The sequence below is a fragment of the Crocodylus porosus genome, unplaced genomic scaffold, assembly GCF_001723895.1.
Source record: "Crocodylus porosus isolate Cpor-Errol unplaced genomic scaffold, CroPor_comp1, whole genome shotgun sequence".
NCBI lineage: Eukaryota > Metazoa > Chordata > Crocodylia > Crocodylidae > Crocodylus > Crocodylus porosus.
The window spans coordinates 41,618,590-41,630,969 of NW_017728949.1; the positions used below are offsets into that span (position 1 = coordinate 41,618,590).

The 12,380-nt window shown below is 41.9% G+C and overlaps 1 pseudogene; it reads left to right on the top strand.

Annotated features, from left to right (window-relative positions):
• The window catches only part of LOC109322484, a 281,987-nt pseudogene that overhangs the window by 197,091 nt on the left and 72,516 nt on the right, over nucleotides 1-12,380 (top strand).

Consider the following 12,380-nt stretch of genomic DNA (forward strand, 5'->3'; position numbering starts at 1 on the left):
TTTACCCGCTATGTATTTAAAAAAGGACTTCTTATTGTCCTTAATCTGGGAAGCTAGTCCCAGTTCCATCTCTGCCTTGGCCTTCCTAACTACCACCCTACATCTGAGCAACTACAGAATAGTCCTAATCTGTGAGTCAGTCAAGAACCATATGTGGCCCTACTACGAACAAACATCCTCTACCCCTACCTGGGGCTTCTGGTGCTTCCAAATGTTTTGGCAGGCATCCTATGTGCAGTCCCAGGCCTGGAGGCTTGGGTTTTGGATGCCACCAAGTTTTGTTTCCCCTCAGCCGTACAGCCACAGGAGCAAGCTAGAGAAGTCTCCCATTTCCATGAAGTTGAAGTATAGCCAAGATCTTCTCACTGGAAGTGAAAGTGTGAGGTTAACTATGCATTACCTTGGCCAAGGTACTACTTCCTGCCAAGAAAGTGATTTTTTACTGCCAGTAGGAAAATTGCCTTAGTGGTTATGATGTTTCTCCTGCCAGGTACAACATGTACGTATTAGTCCAGAGACAAAAATAAAAGACCAAAATGATGATGGATAGGTTAGTGCAGCCTATCTGAATAAGACATATGGTAGCACCTATTGAGTGAAGTTCCCTGTAGTCCCAACTCTTTTACAAGTCATGGTGAGCCACTACATTGCATGCATTTAGAATTCCTTTTCACTCCCACAGCTGAGCTGTGCCTTTCTTTCCCATTTCCAATTATTCCTGTTTTTTCACTAGTCTTAAATGTCTGGCAAATGTCACCAAATGGAGCCCCAAGCAAGTTACTCAGAATCCTTCTGTTGGCTCCTCTCTGAGCCTGTTGCATATGATTAGTGTAGCCCCACCCTCCATAAGTGAAGCTGGAGCAGGGTGCCCTATGCCTCATCTGCATATAATTTTTGGAGGATCCCAAGACTCGTGACAAGTATATCTGGTTCTAGTCATGAGTGAGGGGTTAATTAGCACATGGATCCTTTTGGGAGGGGGGGGTTCTGGGGTACACGCACATACTGAATAGTGTCACGTGAACCACAGTGGTCCAAGGCAAGTTGTTAGGGGTACTGGTATGTGTGTATACACACATGCAGAGAAACATTTTTCCAAAAAAACCCCCAGCATAGTTTAGACCCAGAGCTGACTGGACAGAGAGCGTAGGGAAAAAACTGAAGCTAAAGTCAAACAGAGACTGGGACTGTGGCACATATGCCACCTGTCAGTGGTGGGGCACTGGGCACTTATGAAAGCAGTGTTGCTACTAGTACTTCTGTACACTGTACTGGTTTTCCCCCCACTCTCAGAGCAAGTCATCCACAGAATCGAAGATCCACATGAATTTCTTTTGGGGCTCCAGATGGAAGAAGGTGGCAAGGACTACTGTACAAAACAAAATGGTCTAGGAACAGAGGAATGCAAGAAGTCCTACTGTTCCTCTAGCTAAGTACAGGAGCCAGATTTGCAAACTGGTTACAGGGCAAAACCCAAAATAGCCTTCTTTGTAAAGTATTTTGCAGAGCACCTGCTGCAACAATGGTCGGTGCATACAGTGACCAATTCAAGCCCATGGACCATGGAATCACTGTAGTTCAACAAGATACTGGAATGCTTCCAGAACAAATACAAGCTGCACAATGAGGCCCCCCAAAGATCCGGATGAACCACCATAAGATGTAGGGGTAGTAAGGGCAAGAAGACAGTGCAACTTGTGGACATACTACCCGGCAATAGCTACTAAGCTTTGTGGAAGTGAATCTTGCACAAGGACCTGCAGAAGGAGCACAGAGACTTGAACTGGCAAATAGCCCACTGGGTATTCCCAGTGCAGGCATGGATAAATAGTGAGGGGCAGAGAAGCACATCGAACTGCCCCAGGCAAACCTGATGGGAGAAGAAACTAGAAACTATCAACCACCTCCTTTGGTATTGTCCACAAGCCAAGGAAGTACAGAGATGAGTAAATTTACTCCTCATGATGGTGACACGAGTCAAGACCATGAACAGAGATGCAGTATTGTTCGGTCACATGACCAAGCAGTGGGGGACCCCAAAAGCCAGCTTTGACCAATTTGGCTCCTGCTTCAGAAATGGTCTGTGGAAGACCAGGTACCTGCTCAGGTACAATCACACAAGCTTCTCACTTGAAGACTGTGGCAAAATGGGACTAAGCTAGATGCAGGGATGCTACAGGAAGTCTATGGAAGATGTTGGAAAGGAAATGGTAGTGATCATATGGAAAAGAAAAGACAGACACAGACTGTTCAGAGGTGGGCCAACCAAAGCCCGTGATTACACCAAAAAAAAAAAGAGTTTGTGTTCTCTCTAAATGTGTGCTAAAGTGCTGCTTAAAGGTATGTTTATGGAATACCTCTGCTAAAACTTGCAGACTTCAAAAAAAAGGTAAAAATCCATCATTTCTGAGTGAACTAAAACTATGGGTACCATATGCAAATTCCTACAGCTATGTTTTCTTCAAGGTCAGTTTTTTTAAAATTCTTCTCCACTTCCACATGCTCAGGGGTGGCTGGGTCTGAGAGTAAGGAGGGAGAAAGGGGCTGCAGGGAAAAAGGTTGCAGTGGGGCAGAGGGCAAAAGGGCTACCTGACCCACCCCAAATTTATTTTTCCTGCTGTAGGAGTGGCAAACCTCCAATAATTAGATTCTGTGCCTGGAAAATTATATCAAATTTATAAATGTTCCATGTATAGAGTCTAACTGGGGGGGGGGGGGGCATCTTATAATTAGGGTTGTCTTATATTCGAGTAAATATGGTATTCTAAAAATGGCCCGCATCTTAAATTTGAGTTTAAAATGAAATGTTAAAAGCTCTTATATGTACCATATAACGGCTATATCCTTTAAATATGTCTTTTATTTGATGCTTCATTATTTTCTTAAATCAGAAATGAGTCAGAAATGTCAGAAAAAAACTTAAATTCAAGCGGGTCTTGTATCTGAAGGAATACAATATTTGTTAGTTTCCTCTACTTAGTTGTCAAATGCATGAGCAACTCATATTAAGCCTTAGTGAAGAGAATGTTTAGAAAGAAAAACAAGTTTCCAGAAATAACAAATACTTATCTAGGTTAACGTTCAAAATGATTAATGAAGATAGACTCAAGCTGTTTTTCTTATCAATCTCTAGCATACAAATATTTCAGGTGTTGTAAAAAAGGTTTCCACTAAGTGCACTTCTGTATTTTTGGAAATATTTATAATTTATATCTCTTTGCCTTATCTCTCATAGCTGTACATGTGATGCTGTCCTTTGGCTCCCTCCAAGTATTAGATGCAAATGATAAAATACAGTTTACAGGCTTCCTCTAATATACTATGCCAGTTATTTGCAGCAAGTGGTAAAGTGTTTCAAATTTTACCACACAATTCTTAAATACCTTCAATTTTTTTTCTCTTTATTTTTGAGGTGGGTGATTTCCTCCAAAATCTTATTAATTTTGATAGGGAAAATATCTGAAGCCATTGTTAAATTTATAAAAGAAGATTGTCTCAGTGACCCAGAGTTCAACCCAGAATTTGTGAAGACAAAATCTTCAGTGGCTGCTGTATTCTGTGCTTAGATTATTAATGTCATTAGATCCTATGACGTAGGAGTTAAAAATTGTGTAAATATGTTTGGTTCAAAATTTTAAAATGTTGTGCTGCTCTCCTGTAAATGCAAAAATTCAATTCATGCTAAGAGCTGTTAATAAGTAAATGGGAAAAAATATTTTAAAATGTTACTGATAATCTTTAAATCATGAAAATAGACCATGTACAGTAGAAACTTACTCTATCAACATATTTCATTTGTGAACGTTTGGCCTTGTAAATCAGGTCAGCTGATATGTCACCACTGAGGGACTGAGGAGACCTAGGGCTCCTATACACGTGTAGGGAGGTTGCTGCTGGTAATTACTGCATGGTAATTACACGGTGTGGTAATGACCGCACTCCAGTGCCATGTGTATCAGCATCCCCATGCTGAAAAATGGCAGCGGGGCACGTTAAAGCTTGTTCGATGAGTTCAAAGCTCCTCGCTGCCATTTTTCAGCGTGGGGACACTGATACATGTGATTCTCCAGGTGCTTTTTAATTAGCGTGGCTCTTGGATCTGCGCTAATTAAAGCGCCTCCCCCTGCCTCCTGGAGTAAGTCTGTAAACACCCCTAGTTTCTATTTCTGGCTCTGCTTGGTGACCTTGGGCCCGTCACCTCAGAGCTCCGTACCTATTTACCCATTGTTAAAATGGGACTAATGATACCTCCTTTCTTTATTAAGGCACTTTCAGATCTGTAGGTAGGAATCAATAAAGTCTTAAGTATATGAAATAGCAGATACAAAAATCACAGTAAAACCTACACAAATGCATTAGTGCACATCTAACATTTAGAAAGCTGAAAATACAGATTGTGGGGTTTTTCAGAACGATTCCCCTTAACCAATATATTACCATCCAGAAGGCAACAAAGTTGTAGTGCTAATTTGATCTAGAGTAAAAAATATTTATTGTAGTAATCAATAATAAAATACATGTTTATGACAGTAACCACTGATACAATTATACTATATTATAGTGACTAGCTTGCTTGTATTGTAATATGGTAATTTTTACCACTTTTGAACAGCATGAAAGGCCTAAATTAATTTCCCAAGCATCCAAAATCCTTCTGAAATATTATTGTCCCTGAGAAACTGAAATGAATTGATTTACCCAAAATCATACAATGAGTTGTACCAGAGCCAGAGTTCAGGAGTTTTGAGGATCTAGTTCTGTACTGAGATTGTCAGATGATGTTCATGCCCCTCTAATCTCTTTTAATGATATCATGAACATACCCTGTGCAAATCTGAGGCGAACAGCCATGACAGTGGGAAGGCATGATCCTCCATTCATTTCCAGTAGTGTTTTTCTGCAGCTTTGTAGTCCTGTCAGAAATCCTGTATGAATCTTCTCCTTCCTGATCAGAGCAGATCCTAATCTGATTACTTGTCTCCAGATGACTGTACCATGCCATCCCTGCTTAAGAAAATAAATGCAGCTTTTTGAACAAGTGTCCTAATCAGACAAAGGCTAGAACAGCTCCAAATTAGCAATGTTTAACTAATGTATTATACCTATATTTTGTATGGGTTTTCTCTTCCTTAGATATTGCCTTTGTCAGATTGGTAAGAGGCTACTTGTGACTATCAATGAGTGCTGTAAGTATCATATTCTGCATATCACAACTGGAAATTTAGTCATAACATTTAAAACTTTTGAAGTAATCATTGGGAAAGGGGATTTAGATATATAGGTGAGGTTTGTATTAACAAGTTTTCTTCTTTGAGTGCTTGTGCACTTGTATATTCCACTTACGTATGCTTGATTTTGAGGATTTTGGTAGTTATCCCTGTAGTGGCTGATGCAGTTAGTTCTGCTAGTTTAATGACTGGACAAGGGCATAAAGGGAGTGACATGGGCTTTGGGATTTTGAAAAGAGGGGTGCAGATAGTCTGATGCATCATCACATATAACACAACACATTTTTCTCTGGTTAAAGAAAAACTAGATACTTTGTTAACATTCTAGGGACCTAGCATTGTATTCTCAGTTCAAGATCAAATCAAAAAGTGAATATATATATATTCATAAATATATATGAATATATTTATATATATTTATGAATATATATGTATTCATAAAAACCTGTGTGTGTATATATATGGGTTTTTTTAAAAATGCAACAAACTAGAAAAAATAGTCAAAAGATATTGCAAGTCCTGTAGTCATTTTAGTTAACTGTATACACATTCATAAAACAAAATCTAGCCTTCTTGGGTGTCTTGATAGTGCATCTGCCAATCATTTCTACACCTGAGTTAATATTACCACACCTGAGTTAAGGTTTTTAGCTAGAGCTAAAACCAGTATGCAGAGCTGTGAAAAAGAAGCGAAACATTGCCAGGAATGGCTAACAAACAGCAAAATTGAAGGAGAAAGGATAGTCTGAATAGTGAAACATCAGGACCATTAAAAATGATAGTCATTAACACCTGTGGAGAGAAGAGACATTAGCAAATATCTTATTATTTTTTTTGCAAAAATATTTATTTCTCTCTCTGTAAATAATATATATAACTGTACCTCTACCAACCTGTCAAGTGACCACTGTGGTTCACTTGACAGACTAAAACACTGTTTAAAAGTTAAACTATTTTAGTCCCATTACAAAGTTTGCACCATGCACCCACGCACCCGTCACCATTTCAGTGCGTTCACTCATCGTCATCGTTTTTGTCATCATTGCTGTCCTCACAGTTCTCCACCTTGTTGTTCTCTTTGCAAGGTTTCCTCCGAAGAGTCTATGCCAGTCCCCACTCTTCAATATGAGGTCTGCCATCTCTTTTCCATCATCCTCTTCTGTCTTCCTGTAGTATCAGTACATTTCACTCAGTCTGATTTTAATACAGTCCTCAACTGTGGGGTCTGAGTGCCTGTTTATGAGCAGGTTCATGGTCTTCCACAGGGCATACCTGAAGCAGAAGATGAACTGTTTGAAGCAGGCTGCTGGGGGCTCCTGGCTGTTTGGTCAAGTGCACATAGAGGACCATTTCTATGGTCAGGATTTGGAAACCTGTCACCACCAAGAGAAGTGGACGTACTTTCTTCACACCTCTCTGACATATAGGCAGTTCCAGAAGAGGTGGTCAATTGTTTCTGCCTACCACCAGCAGGTTTGCCGTGGGCAGTTTGATGGATCTCTCTGCCCTGCGCTGTTTCTCCATGCCCGTACGGGGGAGTGCCCAGTGGGCTGCCTGCCAGTTCAGGTCTCTGTTTACTCCCACACAACCTGGCACCTGGCACCAGGTAGTAAGTCCATGGGCGATTAGCAGAGATTAGCAGGTCTCAGGGAGATGACAATTGACTCAACACTTCTATGAATAGAAACGCTGCTGCCCCTCCCAGGCAATTGGTTTTAAAGTTTGGGTGGAGCAGGAATCAAAGAGTTATGGAACTGCACCACTGTGCCCCTGTGGATCTCTCTTTGCAGAGTTGTGCCAACCTTGCTAAATTTCTTTTCACTGTTTGTAGTTGTAGTTTGGCTTCCCAAATTACCTCAAAGAGTCCTTAGCTGCATTAGTCTGAAGTCAGACAGAAGGTAGGGCAGGATGGCACCTTAGAGAATAACTGGTTCAAAAAGACATGAGTTTTTGTAGCCCACAATTTACTTCATCACGTGCTATGATGGATTCATAGTATCTGATGAGGTAGGTTGTTACCTATGAAAGCTTATGCCTCTCTGAACCATGTAAATAATTTGTTAGTTAATTTTAGTGTGAACCTTATTTCAGTGTAAATAATTAACAGCCCTGATATCTCTGTTGGACATTTTTTTTCCTTTCTTGAATCTCTGAAGTGTTTCCCCTGCCACCCTGATTATGGTACAGAAATCCCTAGACTTTGAACACTGCCCTTCATGTGAAGCTGTTATGTGAGGGGCAGACTCAAGGTTTGTCAGCACTACACCATTTACAAAGGAGAGTTATCCAGGTAGTTCAAACAAGCTGAATTGGGTAGTGGAAGCAGTCAGTGTAGCCACAGCAGCATAGAGTTCCACACAGGGTATTTTACCCCAGTAAGTAAATTAGGTCAGGTGGAGCACGGTAGCTATGCTGCTTCTGATACCTGAGTAAACTGTGTTGTAGACACAAATGTCTTATTTGCCTCAGCGAAGGACAGTGAACAAGAAATGCAGCAAGAATCTTGGGAAGCATGGCAGAATCAAAAATCTCTATACTAAGCCTCCAACCTGGAGCACATAGGAGATGAAAGACCAGACTTCACTTCATCTAGGAAGGCTCCTTCAGCTGCTTGTGCCTCTCTAAAAGGAACATGTTCTCACAAGATCACACTCTGAGAAAAGGCATCATTTCCTGTTACTCCTTCACCTGAATCTTACTCTAAGGCATTCAAGCCCTCCAGTTCTTTGGACGTTAAGTTTGTCTCCAGGGAAGAGATATACTCCAGTGAACATAAGAATTGTAGTTGAAATATTCCTTCCTGCCACCATGGGCTCTCTAATGCCAGGGTGAGTTCAGTTTGGTACTCCCATAGATGGTATGATCTGTATGGAGCGCTCCAAGTACCACTGGCTTTGATGCCAGTCTCTTTGGAACCACTGAGACTGGCACTGACCAGACTGATAATGCAAGTGCCTATAACTATGGCACTGTTTTTGCTGATAACAATGATTTTGGCACTGACCATACCTGAAGCCTGTGTAGCGATCTAAGGATTTGCCATGTCTTTCACTACCACACTTCCCCCTGCTTTACATGGGGCCTACCTTTCTGCCTGTGGTACTGTGCTATCTATTTCAATCCTACATCTGGGATCAACCTTGACACATTCTCTGATAATAGCCCCTATACATCAGCAATGAATCTCATATAAATAGCAGTGTCAATTTTGGTACCATTCTTGGTACTGAGTGCAGCTCTCCTCAGTGACATACCAGTCATTCTAGACTTCCCTCCAAACCCCAAAGTATTGCTTCTCTGGTGCCTGAAGGATTCTGATACTCTTCAAAGTTAGACTCTAGCAATGAGACCTCTCCACCTAGGCTCTAGGCTTCAAAATTTTCACTGTCCATAATCCAAGGCATTGCTGTGTGATGCCAGAGGGCCACCCCGACCTTAGAACTAGGGCTTAAGGTCTGGCAATGCCTTGTGAATACCTCCCATCCCTATTGGTTTCCTTTGGGGATTTTTCACTTTTTACTTTATTCTGCACCTTTGGCTAGGGAAGCTTCTGTTCTAGCTGGGCATTTCTAGTACTCTCCACCAGGTGCTTTTCAGATCTTGGCAGCAAGGTTTCTACCGAGAACTAGAGCTATGCAGTTGACAGAGGGACCAGCATGCAACAGAGAGGAGGTTGCTGAAAGTAGAGACCTGGGAGATGAACCTGTATACTCTGTGGCCAAAAAAAGTCATTTACTGGATGGGTAGATTAAGATTTGGAGACACAGGAGTGAAGCTTGGAAAGCAGAGACTTAAATGGGAAACACTTAAATGGGAATTGAATCACAGTGGGCTTGATCAAACTTCAACTAACATCAATAAAACAACTCACATTGACTTTAATAGGAGTTGAATCAGGCCTAGTGCCAGGACTGTCTAAGTATTCCATCCCTGTCATGTGAGTAACAATCAATTGGTAGTTTTCTATTGAGTGCAAGGCTAACCCTTTCTAGGCAGAGATTGCCATCGCTGTACATTTAAAATTGCCTGGATCTCTCTTAAATTATACTCTGTAGAAGTATCTAATAATCTGGATTATATTATGCAGTGTGGTGGCAACAATATGAGATTATTTTAACCTAAACTAAAATAAGTGTTTATCTAGTTTGTTTTTTATATGCATAAAAGAAAAATTGCTATTAGGTGTGGTAGCATATTTATGATTAAATGCTTTATTCATACTCGTATGTCAATCTATTAGTGTGCTGTTAATTCAAATGTTACTATGATGTATTTTATCAGCATTAGCACATTTATCACAGGTAGATGTGAAACTTAGACAAAGGTGTACATTCTCATTAATGATGAGTAGCCTATTCATCTTCCTAGAGTGTAATTAATGTTAGTTACAATACTTAATTTTTCACTGTTCCTCATGGTGCATATTTAGCATTTCTTCTGTCCTTTATCAATCTGCTCTCCTATCACATGGACACTTCAAAGAAGATATATGAAAGTATTCAGTTTGGTTTGATGCCTTGTTTTTACAGTATTTTTAAGACTTGAAATTTTTATTCCTGTATTGTAGCCAGCACAGTTTGTTGAAACCTAGATTTGGTAGCATTACCTCCTCTAAAGTTCTTGGATCTGAGTTTGTATGCTTTTAGCACATTTCTAATATAATAACCAGTTAACTGAAGCAGATACTGAAAACATTCATACTCTCTGGAATTGATGTGCTGAGCTTGTATAAGGTTTTTTAATATTCCCAGTTCTCTTGGCTTTTCAATTACATTTTTTTCTGTTTTTAAGTGTGTTAACAGTAGACAAAGAAATGTATGCATAATATGGTTCTGTAAACAATACAACTATTGAGTATTTGAAAACACATTAGTGGGTGAGTACTTTTACAATAAGCTTGTTGTTATATATTGTGGAGCATTACTTTTTAAAACGATGTTAGCTGTGAGATCCAAATTGTGGCCCAGTTAGCTTAGTGAAGCAGGCATAGAAAAAAGCTAAGGTGTGGACAAGATGGACAGAAAGCAATCTGTGATGGACCATTGTATGCATTATATTCCCCTTTGGACAGGTGGGTGGAAGAAGGCAGTGACTGGGAAGAACCTTGCATCCATGCTCCAGTGCATCAGTTAACATAGTTGTTGCAAAAAGTACAATACAATAGACTTGGTGTAGCTTGTTCCCTCTGTGGAGCAACAAAATAACTTTCTCCTGTCTGGGCTGATACTGTGGCAATGTTAAAACGATGCTTTTTTGATAAACAAAATGCCCTATTTTTGATACACTTTTCTGTCTACACAGTATAAAAAACGTAGAAAAATGCATCAGACTCTGAACTGGCAGAGAGTTATGTTCTCTATTTTTGTTGTCAAGTGATCAACTTACATGGGCCAAATTTTTCATAGGTTTTACCGGTGGAACTTTCTTATGTCCATAGCATGATGTATATGTAAGTGGGTGTGTCTATGTGTGCAATTAATGTGAAGCAATAAACTCTGGAATAGCTTGAGCCAGAATAAACTACTCCTGGGTGCAGTGCCTACACATGCGCTTGGGACAGCAGCAGTTTGAGCCAGGGCAGAGCAGGCCTGGACTGGCAGGGGCACTGGAGGTTAGCCCTAGACTCTGGGTGGCAGAGGGGCTGACTGTGGCATATGGGTGCTGAAAGTATGCAACGGTGTAGCCAGGCAGCAGGTAGGATTTTGGACCCCACTGCTGGGCTGGCTGGGCACAATTTATGCCCATGTTCAGCATCTGCTTGTGCATTTAATCTCAGTAAATTTCCCTAGTGTAAAGCAGTACTGTCCCTGGTAGTACTATTTTACTCCAGCGTAAAGTATTTTACTGAGGCCTAGTACTGTCAGATGTGTATACAATGATGCTTTAATCCACAGCTAATTAGTCTACTTTGCAGTAGAGTGCATGTGTAGATACAGCCAGTAAATGGAAGACTAAGCCCATTATATATAAAATAAATAAGTTTTGGACGAGTGATGCATTGTGTAGTCAGAAGAAATTCCCACTGAAACAAATAAGTGCTGGAATTGTTTTTTAAAGGTTTAATCCTACAACGTTCTGGGTGTGTCCAGATGTGTGTTAGATCTGGACGCAGTTTACTCATGAGTAAACTACTTGTGAGTAAAGACTTCTGGGCAGGTATCTACCCATTCAGGGAAGAAAGAGCAGATTTGCTGCAAATGGCAAGCAACTTCCTCGGGCCCTGACGTGGGCCCCTGCCATCACCACAGCTGTCTCCTAGCCTGGGCTAGGACATTGCTCCCTGCCTCCAGGGAGCTGCCTGCTGCTGCGGCAGGGACAATGTCCCTCTGCCCCAGCAGCAGGGATCTCCTAGCCCTGGCTCCTCAATCAGGGCAGGGGACTTGGAAAGAGCTTCAGGGGAAGGGCAGGTCCCAGTGCTCTGCACTGATCTGCCAGTGGGGCAGCTAGCAGTCTGCCCCTGGCTGGGCAGGGATTTCCCACCCTGTTGCAGGCTTGCTACTAGCTCCCCCACCGGCAGCTCTTTCCAAGCCCCACAACTTGATCACCTGATCAAGGCATGGAGCTGGGACCTGTCCCTTACCAAGATAGTTCCCAGTCCCAGCTCCATGATCACAGGACTGGGGCTGAAGAGCCTGTTCTCTGCCCAGCTCCACAATCATGGAGCTTGGTGGGGAACAAACTCCCCAGCCCCCACTAACAGAGAGTTCCCACTATCAGCTCTGCAGTCATGAGGCATGGGAGAGAAGGATCTCCCAGCACTGGGCCCACAACCGCAGAGCTGGTGCATGGAGATAAAGATATCCCAGCCCCACACTCCCTTATCATGATGGTGAAGTGGGGGGCTGGGAGATGAGGATTTCCCAGCCCCTGCTTCCTGATCAAGATCTCAGAGCAGGGGAGTTGGAGTTCCCTGCTACCAGGGCAGAGGGACATAATCCCTGCCCAGGTTCCGGTGGCAGGCAGCTCTTGGGGACAGAGAGCTATCTCCTGTCCCCTACTGGCCTGCTGACCAGGAGCAGATTTCATAGATTTCATAGACATTAGGGCTGGAAGGGACCTCGGGAGATCATCGAGCCCAGCCCCCTGCCCAAAGGGCAGGAAGTCAGCTGGGGTCATAGGATCCCAGCAAGATAAGCATCCAATTTGCTCTTG